This window comes from Balaenoptera borealis (assembly GCF_965194805.1).
Source record: "Balaenoptera borealis genome assembly, chromosome: 15".
Taxonomy (NCBI): Eukaryota; Metazoa; Chordata; class Mammalia; order Artiodactyla; family Balaenopteridae; genus Balaenoptera; species Balaenoptera borealis.
Genome location: NC_138871.1, coordinates 86,100,098 through 86,124,712, shown reverse-complemented (window position 1 = coordinate 86,124,712; position 24,615 = coordinate 86,100,098). Strand labels below are relative to the sequence as shown.

The 24,615-nt window shown below is 51.1% G+C and overlaps 2 long non-coding RNA genes across 2 annotated transcripts; both read right to left on the bottom strand.

Moving 5' to 3' along the window:
- Positions 1 to 1,299: 1,299 nt before the first annotated feature.
- Positions 1,300 to 4,660, bottom strand: LOC309612059. Its single transcript, XR_014234912.1, has 2 exons — positions 3,734 to 4,660; positions 1,300 to 3,006 (listed from the first exon to the last, which is right to left on the bottom strand). It is a non-coding gene; the product is annotated as an uncharacterized lncRNA (long non-coding RNA).
- Positions 4,661 to 7,538: 2,878 nt separating this feature from the next.
- LOC309612058 lies at positions 7,539 to 24,605 on the bottom strand. Its single transcript, XR_014234911.1, has 8 exons — positions 24,543 to 24,605; positions 24,121 to 24,334; positions 21,336 to 21,824; positions 18,068 to 18,203; positions 17,772 to 17,982; positions 12,907 to 13,131; positions 10,421 to 12,799; positions 7,539 to 8,574 (listed from the first exon to the last, which is right to left on the bottom strand). It is a non-coding gene; the product is annotated as an uncharacterized lncRNA (long non-coding RNA).
- Positions 24,606 to 24,615: the final 10 nt, after the last annotated feature.

Genomic DNA, 24,615 nt, shown 5'->3' with positions numbered 1-24,615 from the left:
CCACGTGGCATCACGACGTACACATTCATTCACCTGCTTCGCCTCTCATCTTTGCTTCCTATGCTTCTATTCTGGTAGATGCCATAGCACTGATGCTCAAGACGAATGAATGAATGAATGAATGAATGGGAGAAGGGACACATCTATCCCACTGTGAGCGCACAGAGGTTCTTTCATTGTTGAGCCTCTTCTCGAGGACATCTGACGATGACAGAGCTCTCCCTGCTCCCCTAGGCTCCAAAGCGCTGAGGACCACGAGGGTTCCTGTCTGTCCAGCTGCACCCTCCCTGCCACAGCTGTTGCCCACCCACCTTCAGCCAGACGCAGAGCGGAGGGTCGAATCTGCGTGGCACCAGCTTTAGGCCTCCTTTCACCTGGAACACTGACTGTTCAGCACATCTTCGCCCTGGAGATTCCCGCCAGCTGGTTCACAAAACCGAAGGGCTGAGTTTTCTCTACAGAGAACGTCTTCTGCTTCCCCTTCAGAAAGGAGACGGGAGTCTGAAGTTCCCAGCACAGTTCAGCTTAGCCTCTCCGCCTTGGAACCTCGTTCATTTCCTCTGGGGCTATCAGGAATAGGGACCGGGCTGAAGGCTCTCATGATGCGGCAGTGCCCTCTGCCACTCCTCCTTCCTGGAACTGAAGCTGAGTAGCTCTGTGCAAAAAGGGAGACGAGTGGGCTGACACCTTTCCTAAGCCTTGATAGCCGCTTGAGACGGTCCTCAACCATTCCTGACCTTCCCCCAATTAAATAACCTCAATTCCCTGAACTTTCTTCAAAAGGATCATCTACTCAGCAAGAGAGAAATGCTCAGAGCCTTCAGAAGGCAAGGAAAGAACCAGGCTCTGTCCTGATTGAAGACACAACCAGTGAGATTGGTAAGCAGAGTTGCTTTCTATCGGTAAGATTCTTTTTTATATTTATTTTATTTATTATCATTTATTTTTGGCTGCTTTGGGTCTTCGTTTCTGCGTGCGGGCTTTCTCTAGTTGCGGCGAGCGGGGGCTACTCTTCGCTACGGTGTGCAGGCTTCTCATTGCGGTGGCTTCTCCTGTTGTGGAGCACGGGCTCTAGGCATGCGGGCTTCAGTAGTTGTGGCACACGAGCTCAGTAGTTGTGGCTTGCAGGCTCTAGAGCGCAGGCTCAGTAGCTGTGGTGCATGGGCTTAGTTGCTCCACAGCATGTGGGATCTTCCCAGGCCAGGGCTCGAACCCGTGTCCCCTGCATTGGCAGGCGGATTCTTAACCACGGTGCCACCAGGGAAGTCCCAGAATTGCTTTATAGGTGAAAGGAGGAGATAAACATGAAGATTTTTATTTTAGTGCAAATTTCAGTGGCACAGCCCTCCTGGGGCAAATTCCCAACTTCCTGATCCATCACAGACTAGCTCTGAAAATGTCCATTTTCTTTAGGTGACAAGTCAGAAATTTCAGGGCCTCATAAGGAGTGCTCCCCAGAAATAAATTTTAGAAGTGTATTATTTGACATCACTACTTTAGAGGAGTGACATTAAAACTAATGAAAAAGGGAACGTTTGTTTTCCCTCTCCCTTTTGAAATGGCAGCAATAACATTCCAAATTAAGGAGATTTCCAAAAGCATCATACCTTTGGGTAATGCAACAGGAAAAGATATTCTGCAGAAGCTGATCATCTAATAGGTCACACTGTACCTGCTTCCCATCAGGCTGTGGTTTTGCCTTGTCTTGGGAAATGAATAAATCAGAGGCGTGATGGCAAACTAACATCTTTACCCTTCAGGCTTAGAAAGTCAGTTAATTAAAGCAACAAGGCGCTAACGGATGTTTGCACTTTTCTCTCCCTGCTTTTTGTGCATCACGTGTGCAAGTGGCTGTGTGGACCCCCCCTCAGACCTCCTATTGTCCAAATGCACCATTTAGCCAGCAAACCTGTTGGCTGAGTGCTGACTTTCTCAAGCCCGATGTAGAACCTTCTAGAGGTAGAAGGTGTGTCAATTAAGTTAAATTAACTTAATGAAATAAGGCAGTCAAGCTCTGACTTCAGTATATACATCCATGTCCTTTACTTTCTCCCGATGTCATGGATACCTGTGAACTGGTTATGCGTCTTTCATCCATTGTCTTATCTGCTGAGAAAAAAATAAATTCATTCACTCCATGAACATTAATTGAGGACTTCTAGGTGCTTGGCAGGTGCAAGGTGCTGGGCACATGGAGCAAGAAGTACCAAGCAGATCCCGAAGAAGCTGGCAGTGCCCTGGCGAGGCAGAATTAGCAAAAGCCACGTGCCAAACGCTCACCCTGCTTGTTTTAGCTTCGGGGGCAATCTACCCCAGGTAGGATGGGACCTTGAGGGAGGCACAGCCCTCTTCTAACTGGAGGGCTGGGCCACAAAAAGGCTTTGCAGAGGCAAGTCTCAAATGAGAGATCTTGCAGGCTATCCTGGGGAGGGGGCACGGGGCTCTGCGGAAAGCTGACAAGCACCAGGGTGGCCCGCCCCGGCCTGTTCGGGGAGCAGGGACGGTTGTGAGTGACTGAACGTTGGATGCAGGGACCCAGGGACCAGGCCAGGGGATCGAGCTGAAGAGGGAGGCAGTGGGCGGCCCATGGAGCTGCTGCCTTGAAGGGCTGGGTCTTCTGTCCCCTGGGGGGGGTCCACCGAATGTGAGAGTCTGAGAAACTCCTCTAGTGGCAGCTGAAGAAGAGAACTGAGCAGGTTCCTTCCATCCCCTGCTCACCGTTTATGACGGGGAGCGCGCTGTGCGCCGCGGATGGGATTCCCCGGCCCCGGGACGGACACGAGGGCCATGCATGTGCCCTTGAGCGGTCACTTCGCCCAAGGTGGACAGGCCATCCCTGGGATCCCGCCGACTCTGAGATTCCCTCACGCTGATGCGTCGTGTCCCTGGAAGATGCTGGAGGTGGCACCAGGCGGAGGAGAAGGATCTCCTTTCCTCAAGATCTGCGGGCAGACGAAAGCAACCGACTCAGCAGCCTTCTGAGAATCGTCTGCTCGGTGACAGTCACTGCGGAGGACAAGAGATGAGTAAGAAAAGGCAGCTGAGGGACTTCCCTGGCGGTCCAGTGGCTAAGTTTCCGCGCTCCCAATGCCGGGGGGCTGGGTTTGATCCCTGGTCGGGAAACTAGATCCCACGTGCATGCCGCAACTAAAGATCCAGCCAAATAAACAAATATTTTTTAAAAAATGCAGCTGATCTCCGAGGTGGCACTTCCGTGCAGTGGGGCATTTGAGAGCCCTCCCCTCAAGGGTCTGACACAGAACAGAGCGTGGCCAGGTGTGAGGGCAGTAGAGGGACCTGCACCCGCCTGAGAGCGACCAGGAAGGCCTTCCTGAAGCGGTGATTAGGCAATGGGCTGTAAAGACCTCCCAGGAAACCGTGGGGAAGAGGCATCGCAGGGCCTGTGAGCAGAGGCGCAGGGGTGAGAAAGCACGGAGGCCAGCTGGGCAGAGGCCTGTGCTTCCAGGACGGGGGACCCACAGAGGAAGCCCTGGATGCAGAAGTTCTGCTTCTTTCTGTCAACCGTGGGCAGCTGTGAGAGGCTTGGAGCAGGGGAGTGGCGGGGTCCCAGTTTTGCTGGGAGAAAATGGCTCTGGTCTCATTTGTATAGAATAGGCTGGCTGGGAGGAGACCAGGAGCTCTCCAAAACTCGTAACCGGATACCCGCTGTGTCCTTCTGTAGCCAACTGCCACCTTCTGTGCCAAACTGTCATTTATGTCAAATTCCACTCACCCTTAACCACGGGGCCGCGGATATCACCTTTCTGCTGCATGTAGATACTGGTCAGCCCGGAGACGTTTTACAGCAATTTTGCGTTGTGTTTTTGCTTGGTTGCAACACGACAGTGGCAATCCCTCATAACTGCCCTCAACCAGTTCTGAGTTAGGTGACCCTGCCGCTCGCTTGCCCAGGACGGTCAGGGTTCACGCCTGCTATGCTGGCGTCCACGGCTCCTCTGACAAACGTCCTGCTTCGGAGAATGAGTTATACGGTGACCCCAGTCCTGGCACCACTGCTTGGAAACCTGAGTTGGGAGAGGGGGCTCTGCGATGTGCATCTGTCCCCCGGGCGGCCCTGCCTGTGATCTCTGGAGGAGGGCAGGGGCTGGGGCCCGCCCCGTTTTTATTTCTCAGCATATGACAAATGCTGGATTGAGTGGACACTGAGTGCGCATCTCCCCTTTGCCCAAGAATTGGGTTAAAACCAAAGAATAAAAGAAGCTGCGTATCCCCCATTCTTAGAAAGCCTCCAGCGATTGGGGTGGACTTATTGGAGGTGGCATAACCACTCTGATGACTCCCCACACCCGTTTCCCTCAGCCCCCAGCAGCCTAGGGGACAAGGGGACGGGGCAGTCAGCCTTGGGGACCACGCTGTGCCGGGTGAGAGGCCGTCCTCCCCTGCCAGCTCTGAGAGCATCCCTGCTCCCGGCACTGACGTCTGCTGAGGACACAGGGAGAAGGGAGTGGCTGAGGCCTCTGTTCTCAACTGCAACTTTAAAAACAGCACAAAGTGGCCTTCAGGCTCCCTTTTCGGCAATTACAGTTTACGAGCCCACGAACACAACAAGTTACACGTCCAGGCCTGATAAGAAACAAGCTCCGCCCCCAGGATTCCAGGCAGCGTCCACTGCTCCAGTCTTGGACTTTCACCCGGCACTTCTGGCTCCTCTGCTTCCCCAACCCGATGCCCATTACCACCCCCTCCCAATCCAGGCAGGTGTGCTTGGCTAGCAGCCCAGGGGCCCAAGGCAGTAGCTGATGAGCCTTTAGCCGGACCCACTGATGGACACTCGGCCCCCTTTCTTCCCCTGGTCTCCTGTGGGTTTGGTAACACTTGGTTTTAAGCTATGGGTGACAAACTGTATCCTCTGAGTGTGCCTTCAGGACACAGGGGTCCCCCTCTGGTGGCTTTGGATGCTTATGTTGAAACCTGAGTGCACAGGGGACAGGGGAGGCTGCCAGAGGAGCTGCAAGGTATCCTCACCTCTAACATTCCCTCCCTGGCCCAGGGACTCTCATACTTGGCGAGCATCAGAATCGCCCCGGGGGGGCTTGTCGGCACTGACCTCTGCCCTCTCCCCAGGGCTTCTGATTCATGGGTCTGGGGTGAGGTCGGAGAATTTGCATCCCTGATGCTCCCAGTGGGCCCATGTCAAGGGCCACACTTTGAGAGCCGCTGTCCTAGCGCCCCAATGAGACGGGGACAGTTCTGGCCCCTGGACATGGCTCCACCCGCCGGGTCTGTGATGAAAGCTCCCTGCCAGGGCCACGGCCACCGCAGTCCCTCTGCTGAAGAGCTTATAGGACTCGGCCGGGAAGCAGCCCAGCCCAGCGCAGGGGGCTCTGAGGGTGAGGCTCGGGGGAGGGGGCCCAGGTGGGCCAGGGAAGATTTGGGGAAAGTGACACTTGAGACTGAGGGACAAAGAAGGGCCAGGCCACGAAAGGGAGGGGATGAAGGGAGCCCCAGAGAGGGGGACTGACGCAGGCACCCGCACCTAGCACAGGAGAGAACCCCGTGTCCTGGAGAGCAGCAAGCAAGCAGGTGGGGCAGGAGCTCAGGCTGGACAGTGGGCCAGGGCACGACCCGCCGGACCTTCGGGACAGTCAGAGTCTGGACATAACCCAGAAGGCAGGGGCGGCTGGGAGGGGTCAGAGGGGAGGACTGATGCTTGGACCTGGACCCTGGGCAGCTGTGACTTCCCAGAGGGAGCAGCCCTCCGAGGGGCCGGGGCCAGGGGGCCGGGGACCCAGGATTGAGTTGAAGGGGTGGGTAGCTCAGGCTGCTACCACAACGTACCACAGCCTGGGTGGCTTAAATGACAGACACTTATTTCTCACAGTTCTGGAGGCCGGAAGTCCAAGATCATGACCTTGGCAGAGTCAGTGTCTGGGGAGAGCCCTCCGCCCTCCGCAGGGCTGCAGCCAGCTCCACACACGGGGAAGGGGCGGCAGGCCCCCTGGCGTCTCCTCTCATACGGACACTCATCCCATCATGGTGGCCCCTCCCTCGTCTAAGCCTGACCACCTCCCGAAGGGCCACCTTCAAACACCATCACACTGGGGTTAGGGCTTCAACATATGACTCTGGGGGGGACACAAACATCCAGTCCGTAGTGGGGCGGGGTGGACGTGAGAAATCAGAGCTGGCATTTACTTCCGTTTCCAAAGGGCTTCACATGGGAAAAAACCAGTACTGTGGAAAAAAAACTGGGACATCTTTGAGAAGTCCCGTGCTATCTTCCCTATACTCTGGTAAACAGCAGGTCACCTCTAACTACAATTTTCTTTCCAGAAGCAAACTGAAAGGAGGTACTGTCAGTTAAAAATTAAACAACAAAACGAAACTCAGACCATGTGAGTGTCACGCTTTTTTAAAAAGCAATCAATTACTGGTTTTCTCTTGATCCCGACAGGATCAAAAAAACTTTTGGTAGCATTCCCTGACGGTCAAAATCCATTCGTAAATGGTTACACGGTCTGTGCCTCGCTGTGGATGTCCTTCCTGTACTTCCGTGTCGGCCCCGTGTTCTACAGCTCTTCTTCTCCCTGGGCTCCTTGCTCAGCAAACATTTTTCAGTACATACACGAGGGCCTTCTCATTGCCCCTTTCCCACTGATTGGGGGGCAACTGGAGACATTGATCTCTTGTTTTAAAATAAGAATCAGTGAATGGACTTTGATGTAGAGAATTTGTCTTTTTTTTTAAATTGAAGTAGAGTTGATTTACAATGTTGTGTTAGTTTCAGGTGTACAACAAAGTGATTCAGTTATACTATATGTATGTATGTGTGTGTATATATGTATGTAGAGATATACATATGTATGTATGTGTGTGTATATATGTATGTAGAGATATACATATGTATGTATGTGTGTGTATATATGTATGTAGAGATATACATATGTATGTATGTGTGTGTATATATGTATGTAGAGATATACATATGTATGTATGTGTGTGTATATATGTATGTAGAGATATACATATGTATGTATGTGTGTGTATATATGTATGTAGAGATATACATATGTATGTATGTGTGTGTATATATGTATGTAGAGATATACATATGTATGTATGTGTGTGTATATATGTATGTAGAGATATACATATGTATGTATGTGTGTGTATATATGTATGTAGAGATATACATATGTATGTATGTGTGTGTATATATGTATGTAGAGATATACATATGTATGTATGTGTGTGTATATATGTATGTAGAGATATACATATGTATGTATGTGTGTGTATATATGTATGTAGAGATATACATATGTATGTATGTGTGTGTATATATGTATGTAGAGATATACATATGTATGTATGTGTGTGTATATATGTATGTAGAGATATACATATGTATGTATGTGTGTGTATATATGTATGTAGAGATATACATATGTATGTATGTGTGTGTATATATGTATGTAGAGATATACATATGTATGTATGTGTGTGTATATATGTATGTAGAGATATACATATGTATGTATGTGTGTGTATATATGTATGTAGAGATATACATATGTATGTATGTGTGTGTATATATGTATGTAGAGATATACATATGTATGTATGTGTAGTGTATATTCTTTTTCAGATTCTTTTCCCTTGTAGGTTATTACAAAATGTTGAGTATAGTTCCCTGTGCTATACAGTAGGTACTTGTTGGTTACCTATTTTATATATAGTAGTGTATACCTGTTCATCTCAAACTCCTGATTTATCCCTCCCCGCTTTCCCCTTAGAGAATTTTTCATTGCAGCCAACATTTCAAATGCATCTTCCTCCATCCCTTCTCATGGCCTGTGCCACGCACTGTTGTAGGTATTGGAGTACAGGGGTGCAAAGGATGAACCAGGCCCTGCTCCCGGGGAGCTTATTCTCTGGGAACATTACAAGGGCATTAGGTGCCGTTCAAAGAACCAGAACAGGTCAGCGGGAGAGGGGACGCCTGCCTGAAAGCCACCTGACCCATCTGATCAGGGCTTAACCCTGAGCCCAAGGCTGACCCTTCAATGCCACCCCCTTAGGACCAGCTGGACATCCTGCAAAACCTCTCCAAGCCAACCTCGGGTTCTCATCTCTTGCTCTCAGAAACTTCAAACATTCAACACAGAGTCAAGACATTAAAACAAAACAAAACACACGCACACACACAAAAAACCCTCTTCCAGTCTTCAAGCTCCACTTTATGATCTAAAAAGCAAAATCTTTCTAAAGCATAACAAGCTACTTCAGATGAAGAAAACAACGGACTCTAAAAGGCGAGGAATCCAGTGTATGTTCTCTGTCACGTGAGCACCAAATACCGAGAAACCATCCCAGGACGAGGAGGCCGGCCCAAACCAGCTGCTTCAAAGAGTCTGTTCTTTAGCCGAAGGCTTAACACAATGACCCTAGAAATGCCGAGGGGAAACAGTCCGAGAGCTCGCACTGGCTTTCCAAGGAGGGATGCCAGAAGGTCCCTCTTGGCAGGATTCACAGCATCAAAATCCCATTTGTAGAGAATGCCAAGTGTCAGCGGCTGCGATGGCCTTTTTAAAGAGCTGTGCTTTCACGCCACTAAGAAAGAAAAAGGAACAAAAAGAAGCTAAAGATTCACTAAGCTTAAAAATTTGGAATAAAGGGTACCTTTCCCCCCAGTAAATAAAGCTGATACCGCCATGGTGGCAGTTGCGTCAAACCATTTGTGCTGCTTCCTTCGTGGCCGGCTGTTTTCTTTTTCAAGCCAGGAGGAGACACTACCATGGGACCCCTCTCCACATGGAAACTCAGGTGTTACTGCTTCTTCCTCCCCCGCCCACCTTCAGGGCAACAGCTCTGCACTTGGGGCCCAGGGGGAAGATGCTTCCTCAACTTGTCCTCTGCATCCTTGATGGATCTCTCCAGTTTGGGTGTGAGGAAATCTGGGCCTTTTTCTTTTTCCCTGGTGTGTTTCATTTACAAAGATTTTGCTAAGCAGTGTGAGTGTTTACCATATGCTGGCCGTGTGGCAGAATATTTTGGCTCCCCTAAAAAGCCAGGTTGCTGAGTCACGCTGAGTCACTTGCCCCGAGAAATCCCCGGGGGCAGGGCATCCAAACCAGCTGGGGCAAACACGGGGCCCTGGCTGGCCCTCTTCGGAGGGACGGGGGTGTGGGCGTGGACGGTGGAGGGGGAAGAGTCAGGCCAAGGTTCCACAAGCGGCTGAAGCACCGCGGCTCTCACCAAACAGCAAAGTCCTGTAAACGTTGGATTTCTAGAACTATGCCTACAGAGGAGAATAGCTGAGATGGAACCAGAGCAATGACCAGGACTAAAGACACTTGTAGACAGAAATAGTGTTAAATAGAAACCCGAAAAGCAGAACTTGATCACTAGCAAAACACAAAAAGATTGCTTACATTTGTTTGTTTGTTTTTAATTTGTCCTCTCCAATATCGTGTGGTGGACATTCAAAAGTCAATGAACTAATTGATTTCGACTCTGATTAATTGTGTTTTTAAATGGAACATGGGTAAATGTGGGTGGTTATTTCCTACAGTTCCTTCAATGCCCCCAAAAGTCAGACCCTTCATGGGATGATAAAATGGCCACTTCTAATCACCTTATGGCCATAAGAATCATCTTATCTAAAATGCAGGTTCCGTAGTCATCGTTCCACCTCTGCTAAGAAGCTGGGGGTCCCAGGAGTATATCTTAAAACATGATCCCAGGATTGCCCAGGAATCTTGTGAAAAAATGTAAAGGGCTCAGCCCTATTCCTCACCCTACCCTCAAATTCTTATGGGATAGGTAAAGGTGGGAGTCTATAAACCCATATATTCCAGAAGCTTCCAGATCATTCCACTTGGGTTTTCCCTGGCTCTGCTTACAAGAACAAAACAGCAAAGTCCCACCACTGCCTAGATGACCCTCAATTTCTGAGCAGACATGAAAATGTTGCCTATGGGTTTTTGTTACTCTGTTCCACCTGAGAAAAACTTTCCTCACTATTTCTCCCATACTTGACTGAAAGATGCAGATACAGTGTGTCCATCATCCCTGTTTTTACTCCCTAATCCTGACACTCAGTGGCTCTGCGACCTTAGACTTGTTACTTAGCCTCTCTAAGTCTCAGCTTCTGACTCACGCTAAAACAGAGCCCCTAAAGCTCCTCTTGGGTTGTTGCTGGGATCGGGTACGCACCCTTGTGCAGGCTGAACGAGTACCCGGCCTTCTCCTCCTTCACTGTACTCAGGTTCCAGCCATGTAAGCAGGGAGACTGCTTTCTTCGTCTCTCATCCAATGTCACCTTCTCCATGCAGCCTTCCAGGACCACCCGATTCAAAACCATTACTCTTGCACCCTGCTGCTGGCACTGCTCATTTCCATCCCTGCTTTATTGCCAGTCTTCACCATCTTGTAATAACCTCTGTGATTTACTCACCAATTTCGTTTCTTTGTCTCTCCCGTCTAGAATGTAGCATCCTGATGGTCAGAATTTTCGTCTGTTTTGTTCACTGATGATTCCTAATTTCCTAGAAGAGTGCCTGGTACACAGTAGGTGTTCAGTAAATACTGGACGGACGGATGGATGGATGGATAGATGGAAGGGTGGATGGGTGGATGAGTGGATGGAAGGGTACCTGCCTTTGAGCTCTATTTCCTCCGTGCCACCATTCACACTGGCTGCATGTCTGAGCTTGGAAAACCTGTCTCCTTTTCCAGCTGAGGTAAGATATGATTACTCACAAGCCAGTGACTTCCCTCTTTAAAACCAGCTTTGTTGTTTTACTGCTGACATGTTTTTGCCAGATCTGTTTGCATGCTCCTTAACTCATGTAAACGTTAATAAAGAGAACTATGAAAACAGCTTCCTACATGTTTCCTGTTCCAGGCATAATCACGTGAAAAAGCAGTGTGCCGTGCATGTAATGGAGTAACCCCCTTTACTGGGCTTCCCAACGACAGTCCCTCCCGGGGAGACACCAATCCTAGATTTCTGCATCTCCCCTCCCAACCCGTCCGTCCTGCACTTCCCCTGCATCACACACTTCCGGCCGTGGCCTCGGTACTGGGGCCCAAGGCAGGCTCACTCCAAGGGCTCGGGCGCTGCCCACGGGGTATGCTGCTCCGAGGACCGCCCGCACTCAGGGACGTTCCATCCTCAGCATCAGTCCTTCAAACCCCACTCACAGCGGCACGGGCTTCTGTTCCTATCGGCAATCACCAGCCCATAAGGGGACCCTAAGGCACGGTGAGGATGGTGCAGAATATTTTATTTCGAAATGTTATGTTTCGAACTCTTGTAAAATACCCATTGTCAGTGTTTCCTTTTTTAAAGCAAGCATTCCTCCGGAAGATAATTAAATGGATTCGATACACTTTTAGAAAGCCTTAGGAAGTAACTCAGGACAGAGATGAGACTTTGACGTCAGACAGGCCAGTGTCCAGATTCTGGCTCCCGCCTCCTGGCTGTTCTGACAGGATGGGTGACAGGGCAGTCTCCCGGCAGGTGAGGCAGGAGAGCGCTGTGGCCTGACCCGGAGGGTCTTGCGGGGGTTTAGGGAGACCAGGCCGTGAAAGGGCTTGTGCCAGGCTTGCGCTGGAGTGAGGGGGGCTGCGGGATGCCCCCCGCCACGCGGGGACGAGGGCCTGGGGGGTGGGAGTCCCAGCCCCGCAATTCCCAGGCTCTGTGGTCTCCACCCCCAGCCCGGCCCCGGCCCGCGTCTGTGACGTGGGACTCACGGCCGCACCGCGGTGCCCAGCACGTCCCAGGCCTGCTTCCCACGCACACGCCCGCTCCCTCCCCGTCCGCAGGCGCTCCCACTCCCCGTGGGACAGAGACTGGATGGGGGCCTTGGGATTCAGGCCTGACCCCACCTGACACCCGGCCCCGCAGCCCGGCTCACCTCTGCGTTCCGTGCTTCCTCTGCAAAACGGGAAGCACAGTGCCTGCCCTGCTGGTCAACGTGAGAGTCAGAGAGGGCAGTGCTGTTAAGTCCGCCCTGTGGTTCGCATGCTAGGAGTTGCTCTGCAAAGATGCTATTCTAAAGTCAAAAGCGGGAGAGCTCACACACCTGCGCTCCTGGCTCCTTGCAGAGCCCCGGGGGGGGGGGGGGGCGTCACTGGCGCTGGCTGCAGGCCTCACTGTGCAGAGTCACCAGTGGCTCTGGTTCCCTGCAAGTTCTGCCTCAGTGGGTCTGGACCGGAGGCCGGCTCTGCCCCCCTGGACCGGAGGCCGGCTCTCTCACTCTGAGAAGTAAGGGTCAGAGTTGAAATGCTCCCTCCCAGCCCCCCACGTGATGTGAGCCTCTTCATGCAGGTGCAGGAGTCAGCGGGGCTCACGGTGACTCACCGAGGGCAGCGGCGACCGGGGAGAGATGCCCACGGGGCAAAGGGAAATGAAGGGCGAGGTCGCAGCTGCCCTCAAGGCCACCGGCTCAGGCTCAGGCGCGGTAGGTGGCGGCAGCTGCCGCCTCTTGCCCTCTCTGCGCCCCGCCAGCCCCTCTTCCAAACACAACGACAGCAGCAGCCACAGAACCTAAACACTTTCTGGTAAGCGTTTTGCTCTTCTGGGTTTCCTCCTCTCTGGGGAAGCGGGGCTCAGGACTTCAGAGCAGGACGTCAGGAACTGGAGCTGCACCAGCACACTCCCGACCCCTGTCTCAGGACCAGGAACGGCGTCGCGGGAAGACGGACCTCGGCTTTCTAGCAGCTGCCGAGAGCCACAGCCTGGGGGCTCCCAGCCCGCTTCCCGGTACTCAAACGTCGAGTCCTCGCCCCAGCAGGGTCTTCCTCGGGGAAAACGGTGTCCCAGGGGTCCCTGGAAGTCAAATCGGGAAGACAATGGATAAAGAGCCTGCCCCAACCAGGAAGCCTGATGGCTCCACACTCAAAATCATGACATGTAAAGAAAAATGCCAAAATCACCTTAAAATCTTGATGCTGAGAAGTGAGGAGATGTTTCTAAGATGCGGTTTCTGGAACGTCCAGAGGCACCAGACGCTCTTACCGCCTCACCAGGGAAGCTGAGGGGTCCACAGGTGGCCACTTCTTCCCCCGCTCAGCTTTCCCATCCTCTCCAGGGCCCGGAGCCAGTCAGACCATTCTTCCTGCTTGGTTTGGGTTCACCACACATGGGTATAAATTTTATACCTTAGGGGAAAGTCAGTAGGGATTCTGATTGGTTAAAGATAGACCCACACTATGTACCTGAGTATATATGAGACACCACTATGTCAAATAAAACCATGCATTTTTTTTAATTAAGGCATTTTTGTTGGACGTGGAGATAACGTTTATTTTGTGCACTATAAATCATTTGTTGTTGTAAAACTTTCAGGAAGAAAAAAGCTGAAGTAAGTTATCCGTGATTACAACTGCAACGCACGTGTAAGATTATACTTCGAAACTCTGATTCACCAATCATCCCCCCGCCATCTGTAATTTCTCTTTTGGTGGCCATTTAGTCATCAGTGTAACAAACTACATCAAAGTTTAGTGGCTCCAGACCATAGTTTCTTCTCTCACAATCTTATCGCTTGGATTCAAAGGCTCTCAGGTGAATGTGGTCAGTTAGTGATTGGAGTGAGGTCACCTTAAGGCCTTTCTAGGCTGGACATCCAAGTTGTCTCCTTAACTCACAGTCAAGTGCTTAACTGGGATGGCTAGAGGGCTGGGGCTGGCCCCTCCCTCCCGTAGCTCTTTCTGTGTGGCCTCTTCATGCAGTGAGCTTGGACTTCCTCACAGCATGGTGGAATCCAAGAGGCCTGGATTTCTTCCATGGTGATTGTAAGAGAAAAGCCAAGAAACCAAAATGGAAACTAAAAGGCTTCTTTGACCCTAACCTGGGAAATCACACAGCACCACGTCCACTGCAATCTGTTGGGTTCATGGGGCCTGCCCAGGTCCAGTCTGGGAAGGAAGACATGCAGCGTGAATTCTGGGAAGCATGGTTCATCAGGGGGCATCTTTTGAGAGTAGTGACCTCAAAAGCTATCAGAGACCTGTAGGCCAAGGTGAAGCGCAAGATACATAAATTTCAGGGCCCACTGTGAAGTGAAAATGCAGGGCCCCCCCCATTCAAAAAGCAGAAAAAAGGATTCTTCCTTTCTTCCACAGTCTCTCTCTACCTGTCATGGTGTTTGTTTGTTTGTTTTTTAAATACCACATACAAAATCTGTGTTTATTTATATTAAATAAAGATCTTTCCAACATGCAACAGCTATCTGTTTTGTTTTGTTTTTTTAATTTATTTATTTACTTTTGGCTATGTTGGGTCTTCGTTTCTGTGCCAGGGCTTTCTCTAGTTGGGACAAGCGGGGGCCACACTTCTTCGCGATGGGCGGGCCTCTCACTGTCACGGCCTCTCCCGTTGCGGAGCATAGGCTCCAGACGCGCAGGCTCAGTAGTTGTGGCTCACGGGCCTAGTTTCTCCGTGGCATGTGGGATCTTCCCAGACCAGGGCTCGAATCCGTGTCCCCTGCATTGGCAGGCGGATTCTCAACCACTGCGCCACCAGGGAAGCCCATGTCATGGTGTTTTTAATTTGTGATTTAAAGGCATACCCTCTTGGTCACAAGGATACTTAGGCAAATAAAGACACAGGTGCCCAGAGCCCTGGCCTTCAACTCAGCATGCGGGGTGCGCTCACCCACTCTGACCTTTCCTGCCCCCCGTCCTAGGCCCGCATGGGGGACAGAAGAGCAGTGGTGGACCAGCCAGGGGCAGGGAGCAGGTGGAAGAACCCAGGGAAGCATGGAGGTGGGACCACATATGGTCCAGGCTGCCAGCTTCCAGTACACGATCCACTGTCCCAACAGATGTCACCTACAAAACACAACCGAAAGATTAAAATTATTAAGAATCTCAGGGACTTCCCTGGTGGTGCAGTGGTTAAGAATCCACCTGCCAATGCAGGGGACACAGGTTCGAGCCCTGGTCTGGGAAGATCCCACATGCCACGGAGCAACTAAGCCCATGCACCACAACTGCTGAGGCTGTGCTCTAGAGCCCCCACCCCACAACTACTGAGCCCGCATGCCACAGTTATGGAAGCCCGCGTGCCTAGAGCCTGTGCTCCGCAACAAGAGAAGCCACTGCAATGAGAAGCCCACGCACCGCAACAAAGAGTAGCCCCCGCTCGCCACGACTAGAGAAAGCCCGCACGCAGCAACGACAACACAACGTAGCCAAAAATTAATTAATTAATTTTTTAAAAAAAGAATCTCAGGATAACACCTGCAGAGCATCAAACCGCAAGCATGGGGCCCCTCTGAGCTAGGTGTCCAGGTGACACGCCCACGGAGCTGGACCCGCCCAGGAGTAATGACAGAGGAGGAGCAGGCAGTGGCACTAGCCACACGAGTAAGACCCCTGCCGCGGGAAGGGGAACGACCCCTCCAGCTCCCCTAGCTAGCCAGGACCCAAACGGTGCTAGTGGAATGAATTAGACTCAGTCTAAAAGAATTCCAAGCAACCCCCGCAGCCAAGGGTGAGGACAATACTCGTCTAGTCCAGGGATTCTAAAGCCATCAGGCTTAATGATGCCTCTACACACCTGCTGTCAGGGCCAGGCTGGGCCTGATAAAACAACAGGTAAACTGTATTTTTAAAATCCATGACTTGATGAAATACGGTACACGGCAAAGTACTTTGCAAATGCAAACAATAAAGAAATGTGAATCGTTTTCTTTAAACAGATACCACTCCTCCATGTTTCCTATTTTTTTTAATGATCAACATATAGGAACTTCTAGTTCCAGATAAGATGAAGTAGATGTACTTCTCCCTGTTCCTCCCACCAAGGAGAGCTAAAAACTCTAGACACCAGACAGAAAACAGTCATCAGCAGACCCTGAGAGGTGGAGAGAAGGCAGACCGGCTGGTGACTGTGGGGCCCAAGGAAGGACATGGCGGTGTTTTCCCTGGGTCTTCTTTGTGCCTCTTATATCCTGGACCACGTGCTTATCCTGGACCACGTGCTCTTATATCCTGGACCACGTGCTTATCCTGGACCACGTGCTCTTATATCCTGGACCATCCTGCTGGGGAAGCAGGCACCCAGAAACACCAATGGACACGGACAAGAAAGAAAACAAGAAAAGCCTGCCCTCTCAAGCAACGGACCAGGAACGAGGCAGCCTGGCAAGACAGAAAATGTCTAGACAATAACTATACTACTCTAAACAAGCACCACACATACAACTGGGGCACCAACTCCACCCCCATCAGCAAAGGCCAAGTGGAGAGCCTACATTTCCACCCTCACCCTGCTGTCATGAGGCACCCCCATCTCAGCCTCCCTCTACAATAGGGTGGTGTTACAGATGGTGGGGTGGGGAGCAGAGGAAGCCGCCCTGCTAGTCAGCCATGAGCCCCCTCAACAGTGTTAACAGAGATCACGTGTGAGCCTGGACTTTCACCCTCACCCAGCAGTAACCTGGCACTGTTTCCACCCCCCACAGGGTGGTCTCAGAGCAGGCTGAATGAAAAACTGGGGCGTTCACTCCCTTCCAGAGGTAAGAGGTCTTCAGCCCCCAGAGTGTAGGTACAGGAGGAGGCATCTCTTCCCCTGCCAGCCAGGGTAGTGTCAGCAGAGACCTGCTCTAACAGAAGATGTAAGTAAGATCCAGAGTCTCATAACACCCAAAAAGTCTAGGGTTCAAACAAAAATCATTCTTCATACCAAGAACTGGGAAAAGCTCAACTTGAATGAGAAAAGACCACAAGTGCCAACACTGAGTTGACATGATGCTGGAATTAACTAATAAGGGTTTTACAACAGCCATCAAAGTCTTTCAAGAAGCAATTATGAATATGCTCCAAAAAAGGAAAAAATTGAAAATCTCAGTAAAGACGTGGAAGATACAGAGAAGAACCAAATGGAAACTTTAGAACTAAAAAATACAATAGCCAAAGCAAACAATACACTGGATGGGTTCAAAAGCAAAATGGAGAGGACAGAGAAAAGAATCACTGAACTTGAAGATAGAAAAATAGAAATTACCCAATTTGAACAACAGAGAGAGAGAGTAGACAAAAGAAAAAAAAAAAAAAAAAAACAGACATGGCCTCATAGACCTGTGGGACTATAGCAAAAAGATCCTAACATTCTTGTCATCAGGGCCCCAGGAGAGGAGAAAGAGGGAGAGGTTGAAAAAGTATGTGAAGAAATAATGGCTGAAAAATTTCCTAATTTGGCAAAAGACTTAAACCTACAGGGTCAAGAAGCTGAGAGACCCTCAAACTGGAAAAAGAAAGCAAGTCATGCCAAGATACATCATGGACAAATTTCTGAAAACCGAACATAAAAAGAGCAAGGAGAAATAACACCTTATCTACAGAGGAAAAAGCAACTTGAAAAACAGCAGATTTCTCATCAGAAACCATGGAAGCCAGAAGGAAGTGGCACAACATGTCAAATGCTGAAAGAACTCTACCCCAGAAGTCTAGATCCAGCAAAAACGTTCTCCAGGAATCAAGAGGATCACAAGACCTTCTCAGATGTAGGAAAACTAAGACAACTGGTCATCAGCAGACCTACCCTTAAAGAATGTCTAAAGGATGCCCTTGAAAAAGAAAGGAAATGACAAAAGAAAGAATACTGGAACATCAGGAAGGAAGAACGAACACGGGAGAACATAAAAATGGGGGTAAGTATAATAAACTTCCCTTGTCCTCTTGGGTTTTCTAAAAACAAATGTATGGGTCCTCAATAGGTCCAAGATGGCTTGTTCTCACCCATAGGCAAACCGCACCAACTGCAGGATTGATTTAAGAGGCCAGTTGCTTACCTGAAGTGTGGTGCCTGCACCACCTGCATCAGTGTCTCCTCAGGCTGTTTCCTGGGCTACTCACCAAACCCAATTAATCAGAATTTCTAGAGATGGGCTGCAGGACTCTGCTTGTAAAGGTGATTGTTACATACACTAAGGTGTAAAGTCCTCAGGTCTGAGTTGAACTTTTGTTAATGAAGAATCAGGCTCAGTCACTCAGTGTTAACTTCTGAGGAAGGTGAGAACAAAGTGTTTTATAAATTCCCGGCAAGACTGGAACAAATTTTCAGGTAAAAAAGTAATCAATATCTCACCTGGGGTCAAGGTCACACACCTCTGGATCATCACAGGGTACTGTTCTAGGGAGTGTGGGCTCACAGACGGATCTGTTATTCTTCTGTGCTTCAGTTTCTTCCTCTGTCAAACGAGGACAGCATCTGCCTTTCCTAACTGATGGGGTCAAGTTGAAGAGTAAAACAAGTGAGCTAAGATGGGCCTGTAAATGATTATTCTTACCCAATGTGAATGATTAACCTCCCCTTCTTTATCTTTTTCTAAATTTTTTCATTAAATTTAATTTCATCTGTGTTTTTCACTTTTTATTTTTTATTATTTTTTAAAATTTATTTATTTTTATTTTTGGCTGCGTTGGGTCTTCGTTGCTGCACACGGGCTTTCTCTAGTTGCAGCGAGCAGGGGGCTACTCTTTGTTGCGGTGTGTGGGCTTCTTATCGCGGTGGCTTCTTTTGTTGCGGAGCACGGGCTCTAGGCGCACAGGCTTCAGTAGTTGCAGCACACAGGTTCAGTAGTTGTGGCTCACGGACTCAGTAATTGAGCTACTTGGCTGAGCTAGCTTGGTTGCTCCGCGGCATGTGGGATCTTCCCAGACCAGGGCTCGAACCCGTGTCCCCTGCATTGGCAGGCAGATTCTTAACCACTGCGCCACCAGGGAAGTCCCAACCTCCCCTTCTTTAAAGAGGGCCATCACGTTGCCCTTTTTTCTTTGAAATATGAGGTCTCTATGCTCTTCACAAAGACTCCGGGAAAGGCAGAGACGGTTAAGATAAAATGTACCACTTAATCCCACCGGCCTTTCCTCCAGGGTCCAGCTGATGGGCAGCCCCAGCACTGAAACATATGAGGGCCCCGGCATCAGTGGTGCCGGGAAGACAGCATGATCCTGGCTGAGCTGAGGATGGGTGCCCAGGGACTGCTCCAGCCCTAGCAGGTCCCCCCTGCTGGCTGGGTCCCCGGCACTCACCTCCCTGAAAATGCAGCCCTAGGTCCTGTCACCTCCCGCAGACAGGGGTAGCAGTGACATGTGACAGGCATCAAGGGGCTTGCAGAACCCTTGTGCTGTTTCCAGCTGGGGAGAAGGGATATTGTAAATTGTCATTTTTAGGCAAGTGGGAGGGTAGACTCTGGGAGTGAAAGCCTCAAAGACGTGGGGATGGTGAGGGTGAGGGCGTGGAGAGGTGTGCCACTACTTGAAAAACAAATTCTCTCCACCAGCCGGCTTGAGCGGCCAGTGATCAGAAGTACCCGTACTGGCGCCTCCTGGGTGCCACCAGTGCCCCATCGGCGGCCTCTCGGGTCGTGAAAGGGCAGTGGCCGAAGCACCGCGGGCGCAGGACGCGTGTCCGCCGAGCGCGCCCCAGCCCCGGCCTGAGCCCCTGACCTGTCCGCGGGACAGGGCGGCGGGGCGCGGCGAGGCGGCCGCCGGGGCCGGGCGCGCACGCGGTGCGGGGCGGGTGGGTTCCTCCCCTCTGAAGTCATGGACTTGGCGCTCGGCATCGCGGCCGGCGCGCAAATGTGGCTTCGGCCAAAAAGGGGAAAGAAGGAAAAAAAAGCGCACAATGTGTTTTTTGTTAGGAACTCGCAAGCCGGGCCTCGGGTTTTACTTTTGGTGCCGCCTTATAATATTAAGATGCAGCCTGATTCCGGACAAGCCCGCCCTTGTCGCTGGCCCGAGAGGGCTGCTGCGGATTCCCACGGACGCCGGTGGGCAGCCGCGGCGGCCCGGGCGCCGCGTCCCAGGCTGGGGGAGCACGGTGGGCGGCGACCCGGGGTCCCCGCGGTGACCCGGGCTCCTCGCGGGGGCCGGACCCCGCGACGCGCGCCCCGGGGCGGCGCAGACTCGGCGACGCCAGCCCCGCGCCCGCCAGCTCGCGGGCGGCCCGGGATTGTTTTGCAAGACCTTATCTCTCGCTCAAGTTAATTTTCTTTTTTAATTTGGTGACCGGAACAAAAGCCACAGGAAAATCCTTTGTGAAAGCCAAGCGCGCCCACAAATCGGGGCACTTCACAGCATTTGTAACTAAATATTTGCCGTGCTGGTAGTTAAATCGGCCCCTCCGCCAAACTTTCCAAACTTTGCTTTCTTTGAACGGGGCTGAAAGGTGATCTCCCTAGAAGGAGATCAGACGGTTGAAAGCAATTGGCTTTAGCAAGGCGTTTTTCCTGGTGCTCTTGAGATCTCTGGGCAAACAGGACCGCGCGCGAATCCTAGAAGGAATTAGGGCCGGGATGGGGATGGCGGCGGCGCGGGGGAGGAATGACCGCTAAGCCATTGTAGTAGCTGAAGCGCTTTGTTAGTGCAATTTATTAGCTGTGTGCGACAAGAACGAGAAGAGGTTAGGCAGGTCTTCCAAACTACCCAAAGGGAGAAAAATAAACATCCCCTTGTTTGCTTTTGGTGGTTTTGCTCATTTTCTTCCCCTCTCGTTGCCCCTCATCTAAGGCTGTTTTAAACCCAAATTCGGTTATCTGGTTTCAGGGTAAGGGCTCCCTCTTGCCAAGGTATTAAATAAACAAGTAAAGCAAAAACTTGAATCCTTATGTAATCCAGATGCTGTTTCCTCGAAAACCACAACAAACTCCGCTAAACCAGATAACAGGATCGGGAACAGCACTGGCCCACCCCCGCGGTTTCGGGGCCAGCAGAGGACATTCATGTTCAGGAACTCCTCTCCGGGACAGACGATAAATAATTGCTGCTAACACTCTAAACTGCAGATGCGCACCCTTGAGGGATCCGGATGCCATAAACTGTCCGGGAATGTTGGCATCTGGTTCTTAAAATGGAACTTTCCCTAGAGATAAAGCCGGGACCGAGGAGGCGTCTGCGTCCGCGGGCTGACTTGGAACTTTCTGGCCTCTTGATGTTCTCAGTTGAAAACGCAGCACTGGGAAGGGGCTAAGCCTGCCCGTCTTTGTAGTGGTAATGAGGACGCAGACGCGGGTCCGCTGCGCTCAGAGGCTGGGAGCCTCGGGACCAGGCTGCACATCCTCCCGCCTCCCGGGGGGCGGGGTGGGGGGCCGTTCTGGAAAAATCTGAGGGTTTTTAGCGCAACCTCCAAGGATTCCGAGGAGGAAGGCAGGGGACAGTAGGGGTGCGGGGCTGAGGGGTCCTTCAAAGGTATTTTGGGTAGTCCAGCATCAAAGTCATTCCCGCGAGGATCCAAAGGAACAAATAAATCTCGACATCCACTAAGACAGTCACCTTCTCCCCAGCCGCCCTAGCCCTCGCGCCAGCCCCACCCTGAACGCCTCGGTTGCAAAAACAAATAAAATAAAGCGAACCCTTTTTTTGCTTTGGCAACCTCTAAGCCACATTACGCCTCCTTCTGCACAAGGAAGATTTCTTTCTTCTCCCTCTCCCGGCTTTTTTTTTCTTCTCTCCCCAACCCCCCTTTTCTTTTCTTCTCGGTCGTCCTTCCTTCCCCCAAATCGCTCGAAACTTAAGACGTGCAGCGGCTGCAGGTGCTCGCGGGCCGGGCGGCCCGGCCGGGGCGAGCCTGGGACGGCCGGGCCTCGCAGGCATTGATCAGCTGGGCGCGCGCGCTGAGTGACGGCGCGGTTGCCATGGCAGCCGCCTGAGCGGCGCCGCGAGGACAAGGCTGCAGGGCGGCGTGAATGGGCGGCGTCACGCGCCTGGCGCCAGAGAGTCTGCTCCGGGGCTCCGGCTCCGGCCCCGCCGCGGCCTGGCCCTCGCGCTGCCGCCGCCGCCGCCGCTGCCAATTCATCACCTGTCAGGGATCACTCGGGGGGTCACGGGCGGAATGGACACAGCTGTGAGAACAAAACCGGGGGAAAGAAAGGCGAGCGCTCCCAATTGTGCCAGATGTGCGGGGAGGACCTTGAGACCGCCCCCCCCCGGCCCCCCGCAGGCTCCTCCCGCCCCCAGTTGCATCACGCGGGGATTGCAAAGGCGGCCCAGCCGGCCCGGTGCGCCCGGCCCGGAGCTGCTTCTGATCGCAGAGAGGGGCTGGACGCGCTGGGAGCCAGCGGCCGAGCCCGGGGTGGAGACCGAGGGAGTGAGCCCTGGAACCAGGTTAGGGCAACTTTCAGGGCAGGCGTGTGGCTTTAAGTGGGTGTGTGTGTAGGGGGGGAAATTGCATCTCCACCCCCCCACCGGAAGCCATTCACATCGTCCCACCACCCACGGATCCAGCAAATCCAGGGCCCTTTCTGCAGCTTTAAGAGTCCTCAAATGCAAACCCACTGAGACACCAATTGACAGATTTTTCAATGCCTTGTAACCCACCCCGAAAATGCTCCAACACCGTTTTCCCGATGAAAGCATAATTTTAAAGGTAATTTCGTATTGGGCTTGCTGAGACAGACATACTAGTAACTCAAGCCTTTTTTTTTTTTAATCATTGACTTATACAGCCTCATAATCCCCTTAAAATGATCTTTAAATGAATGTAGAACTGGGTAGCGTGCCAATCGAATCGAATTCAACGCAGTCAGGCTGACTGGACTCTGACATGGCCGCTAAAGAAAGAAACACCAGAAAACTTTAACCATATTTAGCCATTTTACTGCATCAGGGTACAAAAATGATCATGGGAGAAGGCAGTGCCTCAATCAGCTTTGCAAGTGTGTAAAGTAATCCTGCACAACGCTCATTAGGAACCAGCCCAGAGCCTGACTGTAGGGATAATGAGGCTGGCACGGATGTTAACATACGGTGTCCTTGGAAAAAGCTAGGAACGCGTCAGTATCTCAGAGCTGCAATGTCCAAGAATCACAAGTAATAATTTGAGAATCCCAAAGATGTTTGTTTACGTTGGCTATTATTGTAAAATAGTCAAAGTATAACATCATGAACCAAAATAGTGTCAAAACAAAATCTGTTCCACTGTGGCACGTATGTGACAGAAACACATGCACACAAAGTACATCAAAAGGCTCGAACTGTCGGGGACTCGGGTATGAAATCATTTCCAGACTTATTATCAGAGAAGAGGTTGTTAATCGAATACTGTCAGGAACAGAGTCGCAGGCAGCCTTTGCCCGGCCAGGCCCTGAGCAGATTTCTCTGCTGGTCAGGAAACCACCATCTCCACGCTCCAAACTGAAGTGGCTGGATTTTCTGAAAGTGACATCCACCCTAGCGCCACCAACTCTCCCTCCCTAAAGAGAAGCTGTGGGGCAGGCACATGGCTGCAATTGGTGTCCCAGACCAGACCAGCTGGCTCACCGGCGAGGAATTAATCATTCACTGAAGGAAAAAATACTGTGTCCCCATTATTAAGCTTTGCTTTTTCTCCAGTTCTGCCCTCTTCCTCTTTCTTAAATGCAGAGGAGATGGATGGAGATTGAGACAAAAAAGTAAACTTACCAATATAATCTTTTCTCAGATTTTCTAGCATATTCTAGAGAAATATGATTTTCAAAACACACATTTACTGTAGTCTTAAGCTAGAATTATGTGTGAATTTACTGAAAAGGATTTGAGTAAATAACTGCAAACTTTTTATTTAGACCGCAGGAATGAGGTCTTAAAATATGTCTAGAAAAAAAAAGGGCGAGGGAGACACAAACTGAAGCTGCCTCCAGTCCTAGTGCTGAAAAGATTCCCAACCTGGTACCTGACAGATTTTTTTTTTCTTAAATAGTGTGAAGATAGCGACCAATGGCTGGGGCCACCTACCTATACAAAAATTTAAAAATACAGCAGGCGCTGGAATGTGACACCAGAAATCACGATCTGTGCATAATTAATCACCTTACTTTGCCACCTACATTGCAGAACACAGATCGGCAGCCTCTCAAGGGCAGCGAATATAAATACAGCTTCAGTATACAAGTTTTCCTAATGATTTCCGATTACTAGGATCATTATAATAGCCTTCCCAGTTACAGAAAAGGAACCCAGAGTCTTGCCTCTCAGAGCTCCTTAGCGATCAGCATGGTTTCCGATAAGTACTCATTTTACAGAGTTTACAATAATGCCTCCTGCGTTGCTCCGGGTTGCACGATCCCACACTAAACCTGTCGCTGAATGCGCGCGTGGGTGTTTTTGGTTTTGGTTTTGTTTTTTACAAAGCTTTTCCTTATCTTATGAGACCGAACTCACGCTACAGAAGTCACTTGTCGATGGCAAACTTATTTGCGTTTTCACTTTCTTCAGAAATGCTTTCTATCTTGATGACATTCCGTGAGGCGCAGGGAACGGTGGTGACTTTCCCTCTGCTGTGCAGACCTAGCCTGTGTCGCTGTGATTTTAGGGATGCTGAAAGCTCCGAGGTGTAGAGGCTTCGTCGGGGGACACCTTAAAGGGAGGGTCCTGCCTAGCTATTGGGAGTAGAAATAAGATGCACATTTAGATTCCCGGGGTCTCCGTCTCCCCCTCCCCCACCCTGTCCGCGACCGCCTTCTCCCTTTTCTCCGCTCCTCTCCTCCCCTGTCCTCCCCCTCCCCCTGTGCTCCCCTCCGCGCCCCTGCGCGCCCCTCCGCGCCCCTCCTCTCCCCTCCGCTCCCCTCCGGCCCGGCGCTTACTGTACTCTATTTACCACCCGAGCTGGGCTCGCGCCCGCCCCGCCCACCCCGCGGGGATTGGCTGCGAACGCGG